Here is a 20,922-nt window from a genome sequence, read left to right on the forward strand (position 1 = left end):
TGGCATTCAAAGGCTTGATCCCATATTCAGTTTATTTACCAGATACGGAAAAAATCTGGTTAGCTATTTTTTATTTTTGTTTCCAGTTGCTCTCGTAACTTAGAACATCTTTTTTTAAAACTGAATCTTGCCAGTAGTTCACAGTGTAAACTAATGCCTTAGGGCACTGCACTGTGGTAAAGCATGAGGACAATCAAAAACAGCATAGGATCAGGCCATGTCTCTGATATTGGTTGTCAGCAATTATGAATGGGAAACCAAAGAGTAATTCCCAGTTTCTCACTGTGTATACAGTGGAGACAATACCTCACATAGTTCTATCCAATTAAGGAATGGTGGTGTTGACATAGGGGTCAGTTCTGTCCATTTCTTTTCAGAAAATGTGGAGGACACTCTAGAGGTGATGAGAAGAGAGTTGCATTGTGTTTTGGGAGGCTTTGGGAGTTTTGGCCTGAGCTCTAAAATTTTCAGTGAACATTTAATAGTTTCAAATATTCTAAAATGATGATATAGTGCCCACAATCTTATTATCAGTTTAGCAATGTAAATATGGTGTTCTATGATCAATGACTTCTAGCATTTCTTCCACTGTTATTTAACTCCCTCTTAGGTTGTGGATTATCTAGTCCAAAATCAACTTTTTAGTATTCAGTGTGTGACTGGAGCAATGAAATTGAGCAGTGGTAATGCATGACATTTAGTCAATTTGCTGGTGATTGTTGTCTGTAAACAGAGTAGTGATTACAAAGAGAAAAATGTTACCTATCTGTAGCTAGAGTATATTCTATTGGGGAAAATGTTTTAAAAATCCTTGTTTCTGATTAGCTAAAATTATTACATGACAAATAGAGCTGAATTCTTTTAGAAATTCATCCTATGTTATGACAGTATGATAAATTTGTATTTTGGGTAAACATACATACATTCAAGCACACATTTTAAAACAGGGCATTGTTATGTTGTACCTATGGTATATACTAGATTTCATCTGCACTGAGCATGCCCTGTCCTCTCACAGCTCCTGTGTCCTTATCGCACTTTGAGTACACCATCCCCACAAAGTAAATAATCATGCACCAAACCTAGGGCAGCAGGGGCTAAGTAGGGCTTTCCCTGCTATTGCTCCGCTTGCATGCTGGGGACTGCTGTGGCATCTGAACTTACTGCAGGGAGACTCTTCCCCCTCCTTTCTCAATGTTTCCTCTGCTGGCACCCACGCACCCATGATGAGGAAGGAGCCCGAGTCAAATGCAGAGAATGAGGAAAGGGGGAAGAGATGTGGGGTAGGGAATAAGAGCCTGGAGGAAGGAGGTGTAGAGCAGAAGCCTTGGTTAAGGCACTCAACATTAGGCAATTGCCTGAATTAATGTTGCTCATGCAACTTCAATTTGGCTCCATTGTGGATATGTATTATAATACAGTCTTTAACTGCATGATCACAGACTATTTTTACCATAGGACCCCTGCCTCATTCAATCCACAGATAGAATAGACTGTGTTCTGGAAACAAATCAGTGAATGAGGCTGCAGGGAAAAAAGGTTATCTAGGGGTTAGGGTACTAACTGTAGATCTGAGTTCAATTCTGTCCTCCTCCACAGACTTCCTGTGTGACCTTAGGCAGTAGTGTATCCATGCCTCCGTTGAAGGTAATAGTACTTCCCACCTTACAGGGGTGTTATGAGGATAAACACATTCAAAAATTGTGAGGTATGCAGTTCCTATGATAATGGGGAGCATATATGTACCATAGTTAATTAGATGGATAGTCTGTAGCCCCCCGCCCCCTGCCTTATTTGTGGCAGAAGTTGGAAGATGTGTGGTAAATGAGGCGGAGAAATGCAGGAAAAAAAGGATGGTCTCATGGTTAAGGCACTTAAATGCCATCTTCTGTCAGAGTTCCTTTGTGATGCTGGACAAATCATGTAAAGCAAAATTTTCACAGGTGGCCATTGTGTGTTCATCATTTTCTGGGTGCCAAACCTGAGGCACCTGGGAAGTGCTGAACAGTCACAACTGCATCTGAGGTCAACAGGAGCTGTGCTCTGAATATATAAAGTCCTTTAAAGTACTAAGTACTCTGAAAAATCAGACCCTATGAGTCTCACATTGGGGACCCAAAATGAGTTGATACTTTTGACAATTTTGGCCTTAACCTCTATGCTCCATGCTTCAAATTGGGGTAATAATACCACCCGAGAGGAATGCTGTGAAGATAAATTCATTAATATTTGTAAAACACTAAGATACTATGATGAGACCACCATAGAAAAGCCAGTGAGGAAATTAATAATTCTGTATTCAGTGCAGAGCTTAGATGCCATGCAATGTGTACATTGTTTCATATTTGGTGGGTCTGTCCCCAAATCCAACTCTTTTGTATCAGTTTCCTCTTAGAGTACTTCTCAGTGGTAACTACAGTAACTTGTAGTGTTTCTTCTAGGATTACATATGGAAGGGGTAAACAAAGTCAAAGGATAAAACTCATTTATCATCTACTGGTGGTTACACAATACATAGGCAATAGGATCCCACTGGAAAAAGACAGAATTAATGTGATGTTAAAGCTTGGATGATCAGCATAACAGATCATCACAGCAATGGAAAAACAGACATACTTAATATTTGGTTATTTTAAGTAAACTGAAAGATTGTCTTTTTTTTTGTATTAACAATACAGCCAGCTTTGCCCACTGAGATTCCTTACTGACAACTGAATGTCATTAGAACTTGTAACATGTGCCAAAGACTTATTTTTTTTAGTCAATAAATGTATTAATTTTTTTTAGTCATTATTTACTAAGTTGTTTTAATGTGGTTTCTGAATTACTTTGGTGTTTTTTATATAATAGGAAATAACTTCAGTATCTCCAATGCTATAGTGTTGTAACATACTTTTTGAATGACCATCACAGTACATATTCATGAGTCAGAGTATTATTTTTCATAAATTACTGGGAATCTCCAACATCTTTATCAGGGTGTCAGAAAGTGTTGGAGAGAAGAATATTTATCTCTCTCTCATATCTCTCTCTCACACCCCGAAAGGAAAAACAAAGTGAAAAAGAAAACCAAAACCTAGCCTGTGACTTGGAAGTTGTGCATTTAGTCAACATGTATTATGGCTCTCCTTTACTCCTGTCTTTTAGGACCTCTTTTTTCATTAATTCTGTTTCTCCTCAGATTTTGAAAGTAAAACTTCAATATGTATTTAATTTATTTCCCGTATGCTATAATTAAGTGGCAGATATATAGTAACGCCTCACTTAAAGTCATTCCAGATGTTAAGTTGCTGATCAATTAGGGAACATGCTCCTTTAAAGTTGTGAAATGCTCCCTTCTAAGTCGTTTGGCAGCCGCCTGTTTTGTCTACTGCTTGCAGGAAGAGCAGCCTGTTGCAGCTAGCTGGTGGGTGGTTGGAACCAGGGTGGACCTGCAGCCCTCCCTGTCAGCTCCCTACTCCCCTAAGTTCCCTATGTTGCAGCTGCCTGCAGTTCAGCTGTGTCCCTCTCCCCACTGCCATGTGCTGCTCCTGCCCTCTGCCTTGGAGCTGCTCCCAGAGACTCCTGCTTGCTGTACGGGGGAAGGGGGAAGAATAGGGCTAATGTCAGGGTGTCTCCCCCTGCCCCCTGCTCCTGCACCCCGCTTACCCCATCTTCCATAGAGTGGGGGGGGGGAGAGACACGAAGGCGGGAGCATCTAGGCAGTAGCTGCGGTCTCAGGAGGTCTCAGCAAGCTGATTTAATTAACAAGGCAGTGTACTTAAGCCTGGGGCAGCTACTTAAAGGGGAAATGCGCAATTTTTCTCTCACGCACAGGGTGTGTCTCTGTCTGCCCTCCCTCCTTTCCTGCTGCCTCCTGGAGTGTTGTGAGAGTTAACCCTTGAGGGCTCAGTCAATTGCAAGTTCATTTAGAAGTAAGGCATTCCCTAGAAAATATCCGACCCTCTGACCAGGCTTCACAATCATCATCACTGTGTACCAGTATTAAATTGTTTGTGTAAAACTTATATATATATATTGTGTGTATATATATAATATAGTCTTTTGTCTGGTGAAAAATATTTCCCTGGAACCTAACCCCCTCATTTACATTAATTCTTATGGGGAAATTGGATTCGCTTAACATCGTTTCACTTAAAGTCACATTTTTCAGGAACATAACTACAACGTTAAGTGAGGAGTTACTGTACATATGGTTACCATGTGATGAAGTGATATTAAAAGGAAATGCTTTTGTAAACACACAATGCTGTGTGCATTTGAGTATAAAGAATCCTTTTACAGCTTTACTGTAGATATACAATTTAGATCAAATTATGAAAATAGAAATTTTGTTTGAAATTCATAGGGTTACTAAAGAAATAAGGAATGGTACATAGGGCAAATGTGGTGACACATGATATTTACCAGGACAGGAATTGCCCCTTGGCTGTATTTTGTCTATAAGCCAAAATAAGAACTCAATCATGCTTCCATTGAAGTCAATGGCAAATCTCACATTAATTTTTGGAGAAGGAACTGGTTATGTTTGTTAGCAAGCACTCTTTCTATCAAAGTTTGCAGAACAGTCCTCTTTGTGCTAATGAGAACACCAAGGACAGTTGGACTTGGAATAGGAATGAGCAGTAAAACTATAGAGGACATTTTCTGTCTGCACAAATGTCAGCTTTCCGGAGTAAAATATAAGGTGAGAATGTAACACCTCAACTCATACTGAGCTGGCTAGTTCTACAAGAAAATATTGTATTGCTTAATCTCACACTGGGATACACATGAAAACTATGCAAGACAATCTAATAATAAAATCCATGTGCAACTTTCCTCCCATATTTATTCATTTGTATTGGAAACAAATGTATAGTGAGGTTATTGTGACAAATCTTGTGCTCCTTATTGAAGTGAACAAGAACTGGAATCAATTGACTTGAAGTTGATCAGAGTTTTGGTTGACAAGGACTGCAGAATTTGATGCATTATGGAGACCCCCCACATACACTCTGCGGAAACTGGGACCCAGGTGATGCCTCCCCTTCCCCACCTTGCCCCTAATGCCTACCATGTGGCCTTGAGGGAAAACTGCAGAGAGGAACCATACGGGTATTCCAGGTGATAGGCGCATGTATGTGTTTGTTTTTATTTCTCAATCCTTCCTATAGGCAAGAGATTGTGATCCCACTGCCACAGTATGATGACTTCACATCTGACAGACAAACTAACTTGTATTAGAAAACAGTTTTTACTCAACCCCAGCTATTGTCTAAATAAATAAATAAACTGGCAAAATAAACTGCTTTTGTTGTAAACTCTTTTCCATGGTTACATGAATAGAGTTAAGATCTGAAAACTCACAGTTGTCAAATTTATAATAAGTTATTTGATTAGCTTCTGTCCATTCCCCTGAACCCTCAGGGGCTTTGTAACTTGAGTGAAGATTATTGTACTATTCCCTTTGTAAGCTGTTCTTTGAATCTGTTTAAACATGGATTCAAAATCTTTATTGTGCAATGTACATAATACAATTCAGCGGCAGAAAAAGTTTGCTTAGGCAAAGTATTTTTATGTAAACTATGTTTATTTTAAGATGTAATTATTGAGTGGTAAAGTTTCATAAATCCATATTGTTTTGCAAATATAGTATTTTTGCACTCTCTAATTTAGTTGAAAGGAAAAAAATGCATTGGCTTGTATCCTGATTTTCAATTCCTCTTTCATTCTACAAAATTAGAAAGTTCATGATTGTTTACAATCTCACTTGGTCCTCAAACTTTTAATAATATACTTTTCTTTAATAATTTTAATATGTTTGGATTTAACTTGAGCAATTACATAAAACATTTGTCACATTTTAGTTTTGGTAATGGAGAAATACGAAACATATGTATTTTATGGCATGTGAACATACAGATTGTAAGATAAGTCTGCCTGCTGACTGCTGTCCTGTCTCTGGGTCTATCTAAGTATAGGGTTACCATATTTAACAAATAAAAAAAGAGGACCCTCCACGGGGCCCTGGTCCCGCCCATTTCCCACCCCGCCCCTTCCTTAATATAGAGATGGCTCACAACCATATGCTGTGGACTATAATGCTAAAGTCAGTTATCAGTGTGCACTTTCATTATAAACTACATTTCATTATTAACTTGAAAAAAAACGTATTTGACTGAAACTTCCTAATGTTCATGTTATGAGCCAAAGAGCAAATTCAAGCCACTTCTGTATAGTTGTGTGCTTTGGATTCTGATGCTTTTATGTAAAATGGATTTGTAAAACATAATCAAGCCAGGCATGAAGACCTTAATGAAGACTACTGCTTTTTGCTGTTTTGAAACAAATGTCTTTTACATAATCCAGGAAATGATGTTTTATAACTTTATGATCATATTTTACTAGACAAATATGTTTGTACTTTAAAATCAAGAGAGCCTTGATCATTGGGGAAAATAATATTTAAAGAAAGAATCTGGGGTTTCTCCTCAAAGCCCCAAATCTGCACATGCTTAATTTTGTGCACATGAATAGTGCCTTTGGTTGCAGTCTGGGAAGAAAGAGACCCAAGAAGAAAAGGAAGGGCAAGGAAAGGGGCTTAAGAGATAGAGGTCTTAAAAGCAGAGTAAGTACAAAGGGGAAGAGGGTAGTAGATAATATGATGAAGAAAGTGGACCCTAATAGAGAATAGGCTGTGATGAAAATAGACCTTGAAGGAACAATATGGATAGAAATCGACAGAAGGAGAAGGGTAAAAAGGAAACCACCTGAGAGATAAAGTATGTTGTTAATATTTCTTGATTTAATTATGGTTAGTAGTTTGCATAAAATAAATTATCGCAGGCTTTGGCCTGGGATGGGTGACTGACATTTTTTGGGGTGCCCAGGACTGAGAGTCACCTTGTTGCTGCCTTGCTTTCAGCGAGAATACGACTTGCTGGTGCTTAACTGCCCCCTGACACCTCCAGTTTCTGAGGTCACATTTTTTCATCCTTGAGAGGCAGGAGGACCTTGTGTTGGCCAGCGATGGCCTCTTAAGACAATTAAGCAGAGGCACGGCTAGGTTTCCAGTCTCCCTTAGTCAGAAGAATGGTGGCTATTATCTTTGATGTGAACAGCAAGAATCAGCAGGATTTAGTTAATGCTGTGTCAGACACACAGAAAAGGATATGGAAATTACAGCAAAACCCTTTGGGAGGAGAGATTGTACTTCATTTTCATTTTATTATAAATCTACCTACCTATAATGTCAGCAAATAATTACTGCATTTTAAATATCTTACACTACTAATCTGTTTAGGATTTAAATTCTGAGTGGTGAAAGTTTTAATTAGTCTAAACACTGGAGAATAAAAAAGCAATGCAAGTTTTAAGGAGAATGCTCTGCTTTTAATCAGTTACTTTACTTGGTATTGATGAGATGGTTCTCCTGATGTAATTACAAGCTATGGTCCACAGGAAAATCCATGTGCACATATGCTGTTTAAGTAAAATTGCTCTTGTAATGTGTTTTATGATAAGACTAGCCTTGGAGCCTCGAAAGTCTCAAGGAAGCTTATTTTGTTTACATATTATAAATGTGTGGGAGAGTTCTGTACAACATACATATTCGCAATAGGAGGTTGAGGATGCTAGTCCTCACAAGAACCAAACATTAAGTTCTGAGGCCTGGCCAACACCTAAAACTTGGGTTGACCTAGGCATATGGCTCAGGGCTGTGAAAAATTTCATGCCCTATGTGGCATAGTTAGGTCAACCTAACCCCCGTTGTAGACCCAGCTAGGTCGACAAAAGAATTCTGCTACAACCTCTTGAGGTGGTGGATTTACAAGAGCGATGAAAAAACCCTTTCAATTTCTGTGGTGTCAACACTGCAGCGCTATAGAAGTGTAGCTGCAGCTGTGCCATTGTAGCACTTGTAGTGTAGCCATACCATGAGTGTCAACATTAATTCTGAATTTATTGTGAAACTGGCTGGTAAGGATGCAAGGAGAGAAGTGGGTGACATCTCCCAGTATAATCAATTAGCTGTCGGATCTAGCCCCCCTTATATAATGTAAGACCTTAGTGCCTGTCAGCATTCTAAATGGTGCTCTGTTTCTGTTATACAAGTCTGTGGGATCTTTATTTTTTTAATTTATTAAAATTATAATTAGTATAGGTTATCATTCGCTGTACTCTTATTTATAATTAAAACCCTTGTTTTCAAATATTTTATGTTCATGGTGAAAATCAAATGTGTTATAGTTTATTCTTTGTGAAAATTGGTTCTTACCAGGTGAGACAGCGGAGCTGTGCTAAAAATAGGTACAGTTTTCTTTTTAAAGTGGTCAAAATATTATTTCTTAATAATTAAGTGAATTCGGAACAGGAGGCTATGCAGGGACACTGCCTGTGCTAAGCCTATGTCTACACTACAAGCATTACTGCGGCATAGATGCAGTGGTGCAGCTGCACCACTGTAGCGCATCTGGTGAATATGCTCTATACCAACAGGAGAGAGCCCGCGCATCGGCATAATAAAACCACCTCCACGAAAGGTGGTAGCTATGTTGGCAGGAACTCTCCCGCCAACATAGTGCTGTTAACACTGGTGCGTAGGTCAGTGTAATTTACATCACTCAGGGGTGTGGCTTATTCACACTCTGAGCGACATAAGCTATACCGACATAACCTGTAGTGTAGATGAGCCCGTAGACACTTGCTACATTGAAGGAAGGGGTTTTTCTGTCACTGTAGTAAATTCACCCCCCTCGAGAAGTGGTAGCTAGGTCAATGGAAGAATTCTTCTGTCAACCTAGCAGTGTCTATACCTGGGCTTAAGTATAGACCCCTTGAACAACATGGCTAGGTCAACCTGAGTTTTAGCATGTAATTTCTTTGTAACAACACCATTAGTTAAGGAAGAGTGTGTCAGATCAAGACCTCATTGTTGTTTAAATGTTCCCTGTTTGTGTTTAACATTTTCCATGTGTCTTATACTAAACAAATCCCTAAATCGACTGTATATAAAGTTGCTGACTATGTTAATTACATTTAAACTATAACATTCATGCTTCATTTTTTATATTCTTGTTTCAGATGATTTTAATTTAAAAGGCCTTGAGGTTTTAATCTAATCCAATATTTTCCAGTAAAAAAAAAAAATATCCCAGTCTGTACAATTTTCTCATATATTCCCTTGTTTTGCTGATTCAGTAGTTCCGTTAGTCTGGAAACCTTAAACTGAATGTTGTGGGACAGAGCTTGTGTACTCAAATTTCAAACTTTTGGTGCTTTGATTCTAATCTTTAATGACCATAGCAGCCTTCATACCACTCAGGTTAATTGTGCGCCAGGATTTCCATTATAAAACACAAAACTGTATATAAAGGGGGAACACTACATGTGTGACAGAGCTGTAACTCCTGCATAGGGTTACCATACGTCCAGATTTTCCCGGAGATGTCCGGCTTTTCGGTCCACAAATCCCTGTCCGGGAGGAAATTCCCAAAAGCCGGGCATGTCCGGGAAAATAGGGAGGGGTCGTGGGGCTTGGGTCCAGGCTGGAGCTGCTGGGGCCAGCGCCGCTTGGTCGGAACCGGGGCCCGAGCGGAGCTGGGCCGGAGCCGCCAGGACCGGGGCCGGGGGTGCTCAGCCGCCGGCCGGAACTGGAGCCCGAGCGGAGCCGGGCCGGAGCCGCTGGGACCGGGGTTGGGGGTGCTCGGCCACCGGCTGGTGCTGAGCTGGAGTCGCCGGGGCGGGCCGGAGCCGCTCAGCCGGAACCGGGGCTGGCACCCCAGTTCCCGAGCCGAGCCGGGCTGGAGACACTGGGGCCAGAGCCACGCGGCCGGACTGGGCTGCGCCTCCTCGCAACCCACCGCTCCCGTCCCCGCCCCAGCTTACCTGCTGCCTGCCTGTTTCAGGCTTCCCGCGAACATTTGATTCGCGGGAAGCAGGGGAGGGGGAGGAGCAGGGAGAGGGCGGAGTTGGGGCGGGGACTTTGGGGAAGGGGCGGAGTTGGGTGGGGCCGGGGCGGAGTTGGGGCGGGGGCAGGGCCCCGTGGAGTGTCCTCTTTTTGTTTTTTTAAAATATGGTAACCCTACTCCTGCAGAGCTTTGTATAGCAAAAAAAAATTGAAGTCTACCTGGCAATTTGCACCCTCTGTTTAACAATCATTTCTCAGCTTGTTTGATTGAGTGAAAACATAGCTTCCCGAGTAACCACAGGGAATTACTCATCAGGTTAGGGATTTCAAAATGTTCTTGGCCTGGTGTGATGATGTCAGCAGCGGCAACAATGGAATCTTGTCCCAACACCAATCACTCATGACAGCATGGTGGTCAGGCTACACCTGAGTTGCTTTGTCTTGTCTAATAGACTTGTGCTTTCAGCATCCCAGAAGTACTAGTTTAGCATTTTATTGTGTCCTAAGTGCTAGAAAAAATATTGCTTCAATATTTAGTGTTGGTGACTGATTACTTATGGGAAATATTTCCCATTTCTTCAGTTTTGTGCTCATTTCCATATCTGAGAAAATAAGCATTTTGTTCTTATTCAAGATCTTTTTGTTTTCAAGCTAATTTTTTACTTATTCTTTCAAATTTAAATCCAAAATTCTAAGAACCTCTCTATTACCAAAGGTAGTTCAGATATTTTTTCCTGTGTATGCAGTCTGTTTAATAGTTACATAATGGGGGGGGGGATGCATCCCTTCTTAGTCCCCCATACTTAAATTTACTGTTACACCTTTTATGTAGTGTTAATCTGTTGTTTTAATTTATCCACCAGATTTTCTACTTTTTAACTTCCTTGTAAGGTGATCACATTTTATATCCATAATTGCTATGGTGGCTTATGTGTCAGCTTCCCCTGCCCCCCCAGTCCTCAGGGCTGTGACGTCAGGGAAAGATTCTATTGAGGGGCTATTGAGATATTAATGCTTAATGAGATATTAATGCTTTCTATTCTGTTTCTAATCCAAACCACCTGAACTTCTCACAAGATCAGAGGATCACATTGTAAAGTTTCCGCATGTCCATAATTTACTAAAGAAGCCTCTCCAACACTTGAGAAAAATTATTTGGCAACAGAAAATTATACCCTTTGTTGCTTCCAAACAAGATGCCAATAAGAGGCCTCCGCTGGAGTACAGTGTACAGTTCTGGGCTCCACACTTTAGGAAAGAGGTGGGCAAATTGGAGACAGTCCAGAGGAGAGCACCAAAAATGATAAAAACCTAACCAATGAGGAAAGGTTAAAAAATTGGGCATGTTTAGTCACAGAAAAAGAAGACAGAGGGGAGTTGATAAGTCTTCAAATATATTTAAGAGTATGTCTACACTACGGGATTAATCCGAATTTATATAATTCGAATTTGGAAAACAGGTTGTATAAATTCGATTGTATGCAACCACACTAAGCACATTAATTCGGCGGTGTGCGTCCATGTACCGGGGCTAGTGTCGATTTCCGGAGCATTGCACTCTGGGTAGCTATCCCATAGTTCTCGCAGTCTCCTCCGCCCATTGGAATTCTGGGTTGAGATCCCAATGCCTGATGGGGCTAAAAACATTGTTGCGGGTGGTTCTGGGTATATCCTCCCCCCTCTCCAGGAAGCAACGGCAAACAACCGTTTCACGCCTTTTTCCTGGGTGAACAGTGCAAACGCCATACCATGGTAAGCATGGAGCCCACTCAGCTCAAGACAGCAGTCATGAACATTGTAAATAGCTCGCGCCTTATCGTGCAGTTTATGCTGAACAAGAACGTGGAAAAGCAGGCGGCAAGGAGCAGGCTACGGCAGCGCGGCGAGGAGAGTGATGAGGATATGGACATGGAATTCTATCGAACCGCGGTACCCGGTGCTTTGGAGATCATGCTGTTAATGGGGCAGGTTATAGCCGTGGAACACCGATTCTGGGCCCGGGAAACAAGCACAGACTGGTGAGACCGCATAGTGTTGCAGGTGTGGGACGATTCCCAGTGGCTGCAAAACTTTCGCATGCGTAAGGGCACTTTCTTGGAACTTTGTGACTTGCTTTCCCCTGCCCTGAAGCGCCAGAATACGAAGATGAGAGCAGCCCTCACAGTTGAGAAGCGAGTGGCGATAGCCCTGTGGAAGCTTGCAACGCCAGGCAGCTACCGGTCAGTCGGGAATCAATTTGGAGTGGGCAAATCTACTGTGGGGGCTGCTGTGATGCAAGTAGCCAAAGCAATCACTGAGGTGCTGCTACGAAAGCTAGTGACTCTGGGAGATGTGCAGGCCATAGTGGATGGCTTTGCTGCAATGGGATTCCCTAACTGTGGTGGGGCGATAGATGGAACCCACATCCCTATCTTGGCACCGGAGCACCAGGGTACCCAGTACATAAACCGCAAGGGGTACTTTTCAATGGTGCTGCAAGCACTTGTGGATCACAAGGGACGTTTCACCAATATCAACGCAGGCTGGCCGGGAAGGGTTCATGATGCTCGCGTCTTCAGGAACACTACTCTGTTTAAAGGGCTGCAGCAAGAGACTTACTTCCCGGACAAGAAAATAACCATTGGGGATGTTGAAATGCCAATAGTTATTCTTGGGGACCCAGCCTACCCCTTAATGCCATGGCTCATGAAGCCATACACAGGCAGCCTGGACAGGAGTCAGGAGCTGTTTAACTACAGGCTGAGCAAGTGCAGAATGGTGGTAGAATGTGCATTTGGCCGTTTAAAAGGTCGCTGGAGATCGCTATTGACTCGCTCTGACCTCAGCCAAAGAAATCTCCCCATTGTTATTTCTGCTTGCTGTGTGCTCCACAATCTATGTGAAAGTAAGGGGGAGACCTTTATGGCAGGGTGGGAGGCTGAGGCAAATCGCCTGGCTGCTGATTACGCGCAGCCAGACACCAGGGCGATTAGAAGAGCACACCAGGAAGCGCTGTGCATCAGAGAGGCTTTGAAAACCAGTTTCATGACTGGCCAGGCTACAGTGTGAAATTTCTGTTTGTTTCTCCTTCATGAAAACCCGCCCCCTTTATTGACTCATTCATTCTCTGTAAGGAACCCACCCTCCCCGTTCCCCCAGCTTTCTTTCAAAGGAAATAAAGTCACTATCATTTAAAAATCATGTATTCTTTATTAACTGATTATAAACATGGGGAGAGAACCAACAAGGTAATCTGGGTGAGGTTTGGGAGGAGGATAGGAGGGAAGTAAAAGGCCACTGAACAAATTCAATGTAATGACAGCCTTTTGGTTGGGCTGTCCACTGGGGTGGAGTGGGAAGGTGCACAGAGTCTCCCCCCCCCCCCCCCTCCGCGTTCTTACACGTCTGGGTGAGGAGGATATGAAACATGGTGAGGGGGGAGGGAGGTTATACAGGGGCTGTAGCGGCACTCTGTCATCCTGCTGCCGTTCCTGAAGCTCCACCAGACGCCGGAGCATGTCCGTTTGCTCACGCAGCAGCCCCAGCGTTGCAGCCTGCCACCTCTCATCTCGAGCGTCCCTCAGGACCTCGCGTTCACTGGCATCTTTCCTAAATTTAGTTACAGTGTCCTTCCACTCATTCAAATGAGCTCTTTCATTGCGGGTGCATTCCATTATTTCAGTGAACATGTCGTCTCTTGTCCTCTTTCTACGCCGCCTTATCTGAGATAGCCTTCGGGACGGAGGAGGGAGGCTTGAAAAATTTGCAGCTGCTGGAGGGAGAGTTGAAAAAAAGGAGAGAAGTTTTTAAAATGATACATTTTACAGAACAATGCTTATACTCTTTCTTGGTGAAAAACACTATTCACATTACATAGCACATGTGATTTCAGTACAAGGTCGCAATTTCCATCTTAATATTGAGTGCCTGTGGCTTTGGTGTTAGAGATCACAGACGCAGGTCCGGGCAATAGAATTCAGCTTGCATGCAGCCATGGTAAGCCATTGTCTTTTGGCTTCTGCGCCCTCCTTTCCCACATACCAAGCAAAGCCCGTTGACTGCTGCGGTTTTCCTGTTAACCTTCAGCAGCAGAAAACAAACTAACCCCCCCCCCCCATCCAATTTTCTGGGATGATCGCTTTATCCCTCCCCCCACCGCATGGCAGGTATCAGAGAAGATCCCTGCAGAAACCAAACTAACCCCCCCGCCCTCCTCCCGCCATGAATTCTCTGGGATGATTGCTGTACCCCTCCCCCCACAGCATGGCTGGTATCAGGGAAGATCCCTGCTAGCCAAATGCGAAAAGCTCAGGGCCAATCCCCCCCCCCCCCCGCGCGCTTGGCTAACTGCAGGGAAGGATTTCTTTTCAGCCACAGGCAAACAGCCCAGTAGGAACGGCCACCTCTGTCCCCTTAATTAAGTTCCCATATTTCAACCAGGTTACCATGAGCGATATCACTCTCCTGAGGATCACACAAAATTAAGCAGAGCACACATTCCTTTATTTAGAACAGAATTGTTTACCAACTTTTGTTTGGGCAGGTCGGTGGGGTTTAGAACATGTATTAATTTTATAACTTCACATACAGTGGTGCCACACATATTTTATCAGGACAATATTGACCAGTAAATTGTAAGTTTTCAAAAGATACCTTACAAGGCATACTTTGTTCAAAGATTATTACAGCAGTGTATAAGGTGTGAATACAGGGGTGTAGTCTGTCACAATGTGTTAACTATTTATACTAAACAATCTCTCCCACTTTGTATTTAGTTGTGACACTTGGAGTACCTTCCCCAGACTTGAAGAAGAGCAGTGTAGCTCAAAAGCTGGTCTCTTTCACCAACAGAAGTTAGTCCAGTAAAAGAGAGCATCCCTTCCACCTTGTATCGCTAATATCCTGGGACCGATATGGCCACAACAACATTGCTAACAACTCTTTCTGTGGCCAGTAAAGGAGCTGCATAGCTTTGTCCCACCCACTTATCAGTCCGTTACATCCTTTTTCCTTTGTCATATCCTACTGTCTTCTCTCTCTTTGCTCCTGTATCCTTCCCCTGCTTGAGATGCTGCACCTTTTCCCACATTAGCCTTACTTTTACAGCTTTTCAGGCACCTTCCTCTTTCTCTTCACATGGTATACTGCTACAACTGAGAGCAGTAGAGATGCTCAAGCTGTTGCACCCTCAATATAAACTAGAGGGAACTGGACAAGATTTGGTACTCACTCCTCATTTTGGTCTACCAGGTCCCAGATTTTTTAATCTTCTAAACATGCTGGAAAGCGTGTCTTTTTTCTCTCTAAAGGTTGTTGAGCATAGAATGGGTGAGGTGGATATATTTATGGGCAGTCCTTCCCTTCTGTTGTGGTTTTAATTTACAAGATAGGCACCCAGACCACAAAATGGATGCCCATTATTATGTTTTAGAAATTTGAAGAAATAAATAAATACTTGACTAAAAGCATGCTTTTATTGTTCTTTGAGTGATGGTCCCTATTGTATTCCACTGAGGGTTTACACATGTACACAATGCGTCCGGAGCTGGAGAATCTGAAAGTGGTGTCAGTTGGTCAGCGCATGCACCATGCTCACTTCATGGTTTCATCTGAGGTGATAAAGGGTGGGGCGGACCGACATGTCTCCAGTTCCTTCTCACCACTGCATGGTCTGGGTTGGAACTATTAGTGTCCTCTTGCATGTGATGCACCTTGAAAGGTTATATATAGTTAGTTTTATAGTGTTTTTGTTTGCACTGCTTTTCATAGTTTTTAGGAGTACAATTGGGACTTTGGGGGTTTGTTTCCCTGTAAATACCCTCTCCTTTCTACCTCCCTACCACATGTGGGTACTGAACTATTCCAAAGACCCCAGCCTTTAAAATCTGTGCCTCCTGCCTGCGTTCCTTCTCGGTCAGTGACGGACATCAACGCTGTCTCTACTGCTTGGGAGAAGCCAACATTACACCCAGACACAGTATCTGCCAGTCCATCCCCAGCCGTATCTGAGAAGGTCAGGCTCTCTCCTCTGGAAGCACCTCATGGAAGCTGCCATGTGACATTTGGACCCACGTCAGGGAACCTCCCCTGTACATCTAACCCCCAGGTTAGACCACCAGGAGCGCACCTCTGTCTATGGTTTCCTAGTCTAGCACCAGCGGTACCACCACTATGGAGCCCATGCTGGTGAGTAAGGAAGCATACACAAGCATAGCAGTAAATCTTCCTCCAAATCTAAGAAAAGGGATGCTCCTTCCATGAGTTCCAGTCATGGGGAGAGAGCAAACTCTATAAAGCGCACAAACACAAGAAGAGGCCGCACAAGCCACCGGATCTGCTGGTACCAGGTACCAAACCGCATACACCGTCAACATTGGCACCCCATAAAGTACAAGATTCGCGCACTCCAGGAAAGAACACCAATCTGATACTGGTTCCAGGTACAGAGAAAGTACCCTTAACACCAGGGAGCTAGGGAAAAGTGCCAGATCCCCAGGAAGTGTTTGCCCTGGGAGAGCTGAGGTCTCCACAATTTCAGGGATCTTCCACTTCTTGGGAGATGATATCTGCCACTCAGGACATGCCACAGATGAGGTACCTCTCACCCCCTGCTCCAACTGTCTACACACTTCCACCAGCTCTGATGGACCACCAATGGAACCGCTGTCCAAGTTTTCATCTTCGCAGGAATCGAATGAAGGGCAGGGACCGCCCATCCCCTACTGCTACTACGAGTACCCAAAGAGGCCACCTACATCATGGCAATAGCTTCCAGTCCTGCAGCCATGGAGCCACTGGTCCCCCCCACCATGTGGCCCACTGCAGCACCTCCAGCTCCATCATGCTGGCCCTATTGGGGAGTCAGGCCCCAATACCTCACCTTCAGAACCCACCCGTTCCATGAGGGAAACTTCACCTGCCTCCCCATCTCAAACACCTTCAAGTAGATGCTCAGATCTGATGATGAAAGAAGAGCCGCTCAGTCGAGTTCTGATGGTACCACTGGAGCAGATTCCCATCGTCCTCAGCAGTGACTTTAGCATTCTCCTCTCCCCCAAATGACTTCCACCAGTTCCAGGAGATAAAGAGTGGCAAGAGAGCTTTCCCTGGAGAAGATCCAGGACACTTAGAATAAGCTCCTGGACAGCCTTCACTCATCAATGCCGGGTAGAGATGCTCTGCCAATCAACAATGCTATCCTCGAGCCAGCTACAATAGTTTGGCAATGGCATACAGCCGTCATATGTACATCTATCCCCAAGAGGTCAGAAAAACGCTATTATGTACCAGCTAAGGGGGTCTGAGTCTCTTTTCTGACACGACCCCTCTCCCCCAATTCACTTGTGGTCTGGGAGCAAAGGAACGCTCCAGACAGCAACACCCACACTCCACTCCATCCGATAAGGAGGGCAAGCATTGGATTTTTGGGGTCACAAGGTCTTCTCCTCAGCCAGCCTTCAATTCAGGATTTCGAATGATCAGGCATTACTTGCCAGATATGATTTCCTGAATTACAGCAAACTGGAGGAATTTGTTGAAAAACTGCCGCAGCAAGACCAGGCCCGCTTCCAGGTAATCTTAGAGGAAGGGAAACTGGTGTCAAGGACATCGCTTCAATCAGCTGTCAATGTGGCAGATACTTCATCTTGCTCTATGGCTACAGGCATAGTTCTGTCATGGGAATTGGGGCTCCATGCCCCTGGTTTCTCCAGGGAAGTACAAAATACCATTGAAGACCTCCCTTTCGATGAATCAGAGCTTTTAAACCAGAAAACAGATGATTCCCTCCACACCCTCAAGAGCTACACCTCATTCCTTGGATATTTACACACCTGTGTGAAAGTGTAAATTCGCTCACCATCCATACAACTTTACAGAACATCCCAGATTTTACATCAGATGCCTTACAAACCACCATGGAAGCATCAAAAGATTCAAAGATCTCACCCTCTGGGTCCACCTTCACAGCCTTCCTCTTCCCACATGCAGCTCTCACAGAAAAGATATTTCTTAGAAACTCTAGAGAACTGTCAACCACCTTGCCTACTGCCATACAACCATCCCACTCCCCTTGGGGGTCATCTAGCACTCTTTTTTTCCAGCTTGAAGTTGCAATAACAACAGACAAATGGGTGCTAAGTGTCATCCACCATGTCTATGTTTGAGTTCAGCATGCTACCTCATCCACAGGTCCCTCCACCCCCCACCATGTCTCCTCAGGGAACACTCTTATACCAGCATTCTCACTCAAGAGACGAACTCCTTACTACAAAGAGGAATGATAGAGCAGGTTCCTCCAGAATATCAAGGGACGGGGTTCTATTCAACTTACTTCCTGATACCTAAAAAGAAACGCGGGTGGAGGCCAATTCTGGACCTCCACCTTCTCAATCACTTCATCTGCAAGCCCAAGTTTTGTATAGTCACACTAGCAGCAATCATCCCATCATTACAAGAAGGCAAGTGGTTTACAGCTCTTGCTATGCAAGACACCTGCTTTCACATGGACATTCATCTGGCCCACACATGATTCCTGAGGTTCACAATCAGCTCACATAATTTTCGTACAGGGTTCTTCCATTTGGACTCAATGCTGCTTCCCAAGTCTTCATCAGGGTTTTCTCCATCGTGGCAGCTTACATCAGGCATTATGGAGTCCTTGTATTCCCATATCTTGACAACTGGCTCCAGGTGGCACAATCCAGATGCGAAGCCCAAGCTTCAACTTCCATGTTAGCTGGCCTCCTTTCTTCCCTTGGAATCAGCATCAACATTAAAAAAAATCAACCTTGGAACTGACACAACCCCTAGACTTCATAGGGGCCTCTGTCCACTCGATCATAGCACGAGCCTACCTACTGCGGGACAGGTTCCAGGCTCTGCAAGAGCTCGTAAACCACGTAATCAACAATCCATCTGTCCCAGCCAGGACGTGACTATCCCTCCTTGGCCATATGGCCCCATGCATGTACGTCTCCATCTTCGCTGCGTCCAGATGGTTTACTCACCCAAACCTCATGCTGACAGCCCCTACCCCCCGGTACTCTTTTCCCTTCACTGATGGACGGACCCATGCCAGGTCTGTGTACGGGTTCTCCCATTCTCCCCTTCTCCCTGAACAAGACAATCATCACCAATGCATTACTTGTAGGCTGGGGAAAGCACCTGGGCAAATTACATGGTGCAGGGAACATGGACTCCTTGGGAATCCATGATGCACATCAACATTCTGGAACTGCAGGCTGTAAGGAAGGCATGCCAAGCATTTCTCCCATTCACCCATTCCCATCATGTTCTTATTATGTTGGACAATGTCACCACCACTGTTTGGTACGCCAACAAACAAGGGGTCACAAACTCGACCGTTCTCTGTTTAGAAGTAATCAACCTCTGGAATTGGTGCATCGCACACCATATCCTCTTATCTGCAGTGTATCTCCCGGGGATTCAGAATGTGATTGCAGACTTGCTGAGCAGGCAGTTTGTGATCGACCACGAGTGGGAACTCCACGATTCCATGGTGTGACACATCTTTGACCAGTGGGGGACTCTGACCAGAGACCTCTTTGCCTCCTCTATCAACTGCAAATGCAGCACATGCTGCTCCAGTGGGTGGTCTCCACTCTCAGGGCGATGCTCTCAAATTCCCCTGGTCAGACCAGATCAACTATACCTTCCTTCCTCTCCCACTCCTACCATGAGTACTCCACAAGATCAGATGAGACAGAGCAAGAGTCATCCTGCTCGCCTCCGACCGGCCCAGACAGTTCTGGTTTCCCAACCTCCTTTGTATGTCCGCCCATTCCCACCTTCCCCAATCTACTGACACAGCATGATGGCAAGATCAGACATCCCAATCCACCAGCACTTCACCTCAAAACATGGTATTTGGATGGGTATCATCTTTAGAATGGGAGTGTTCTTCAGAAATGCAAAACATCCTCTCCAGCAGCAGGAAAGAATCCACTAGGTGTTGTTACTGGGCCAAGTGGAAATGCTTTACCTCCTGAGCCCAATAAAAGGGATTTTCCCAAGAAGCAGTGGGGATTCCCCTCCGCTTGGGCCTACCTCCTGTCACTGAAGACATCAGGTCTCTCCCTCAACTTTCTCAAGATCCACCTAGTGGTAATTAGTGCCTTCCACCCCCCTGTGGAAGGACATTCTCTCTTTATACACCTGTTGACTGCAAGATTTTGGAAAGGCCTCATCAGAACCTTCTTACCCATACAACCCATCACTCCCCAGTGGGACCTCAACCTAGTTCTATCCGTACTAATGAAACGGCCCTTCGAACCACTGGCATCATGCTTTATAGCCTTCCTTTCCACAAAGGCCACCTTCCTTATTGCTGTCACTTTGGCAAGACGGGTCAGTGAACTTGGGGCCATGATGGGTTTCTCCTTTCACGACTTTCCATACAGATAGTCTCCTTGTGCTTGCATCCCAAATTTTTGCCAAAGGTCATTTCCCAGTTTCATGTTAATCAATCCATTCACTTTTTTTCTTCCCAAAGCAGCACAACTCTGAAGAAGGACGACAACTCCACTCCCTCGATGGGACAAGACCAATCAGGAAATCCCCCAGACTGTTTGTTAGAATAGCTGAAAGAATTAAACGTCAGGCACTCTCCACACACAGACTCTCCAAGTGGATTTTGGGGTGCATTACACTCTCTCAGTTATCTGGTCTGCCTCCACACTCTGGGGTGTGGGCCCATTTTATGAGAGCTCAGGCTTCAAATGTGGCCTCCTTCCATGATGTACCACTCTAGGACAGGTAGAGCAGCTACAAGGAGATCAGTACACACCATTGCTACACACCCAAGGCAGCTGCCTTCTTCAGTCCAGCTGTCCTTTGCTTAACCCTTCCATCCTCCTCTGACTTAGATACTGCTTGTTAATCACCCTCAGTGGAATACAAGAGGGACCCATCCTTGAAGAAGAGGATGAGGTTACTTACCTATAACAGGAGGTTCTTAAAGATATGTAGTCCCTATCTGTATTCTATTTCTTGCCCTCCTTCCCCTCTGCACAGATCTGTTGGATTTGCAG

General features: G+C 44.1%; 1 protein-coding gene across 5 annotated transcripts in view; it reads left to right on the forward strand.

Moving 5' to 3' along the window:
• The window catches only part of CENPP (centromere protein P), a 328,523-nt gene that overhangs the window by 302,183 nt on the left and 5,418 nt on the right, over window positions 1-20,922 (forward strand). The gene's annotated exons all lie outside the window — the stretch shown is intronic.

The sequence above is a fragment of the Chrysemys picta genome, chromosome 7, assembly GCF_011386835.1.
Source record: "Chrysemys picta bellii isolate R12L10 chromosome 7, ASM1138683v2, whole genome shotgun sequence".
NCBI lineage: Eukaryota > Metazoa > Chordata > Testudines > Emydidae > Chrysemys > Chrysemys picta.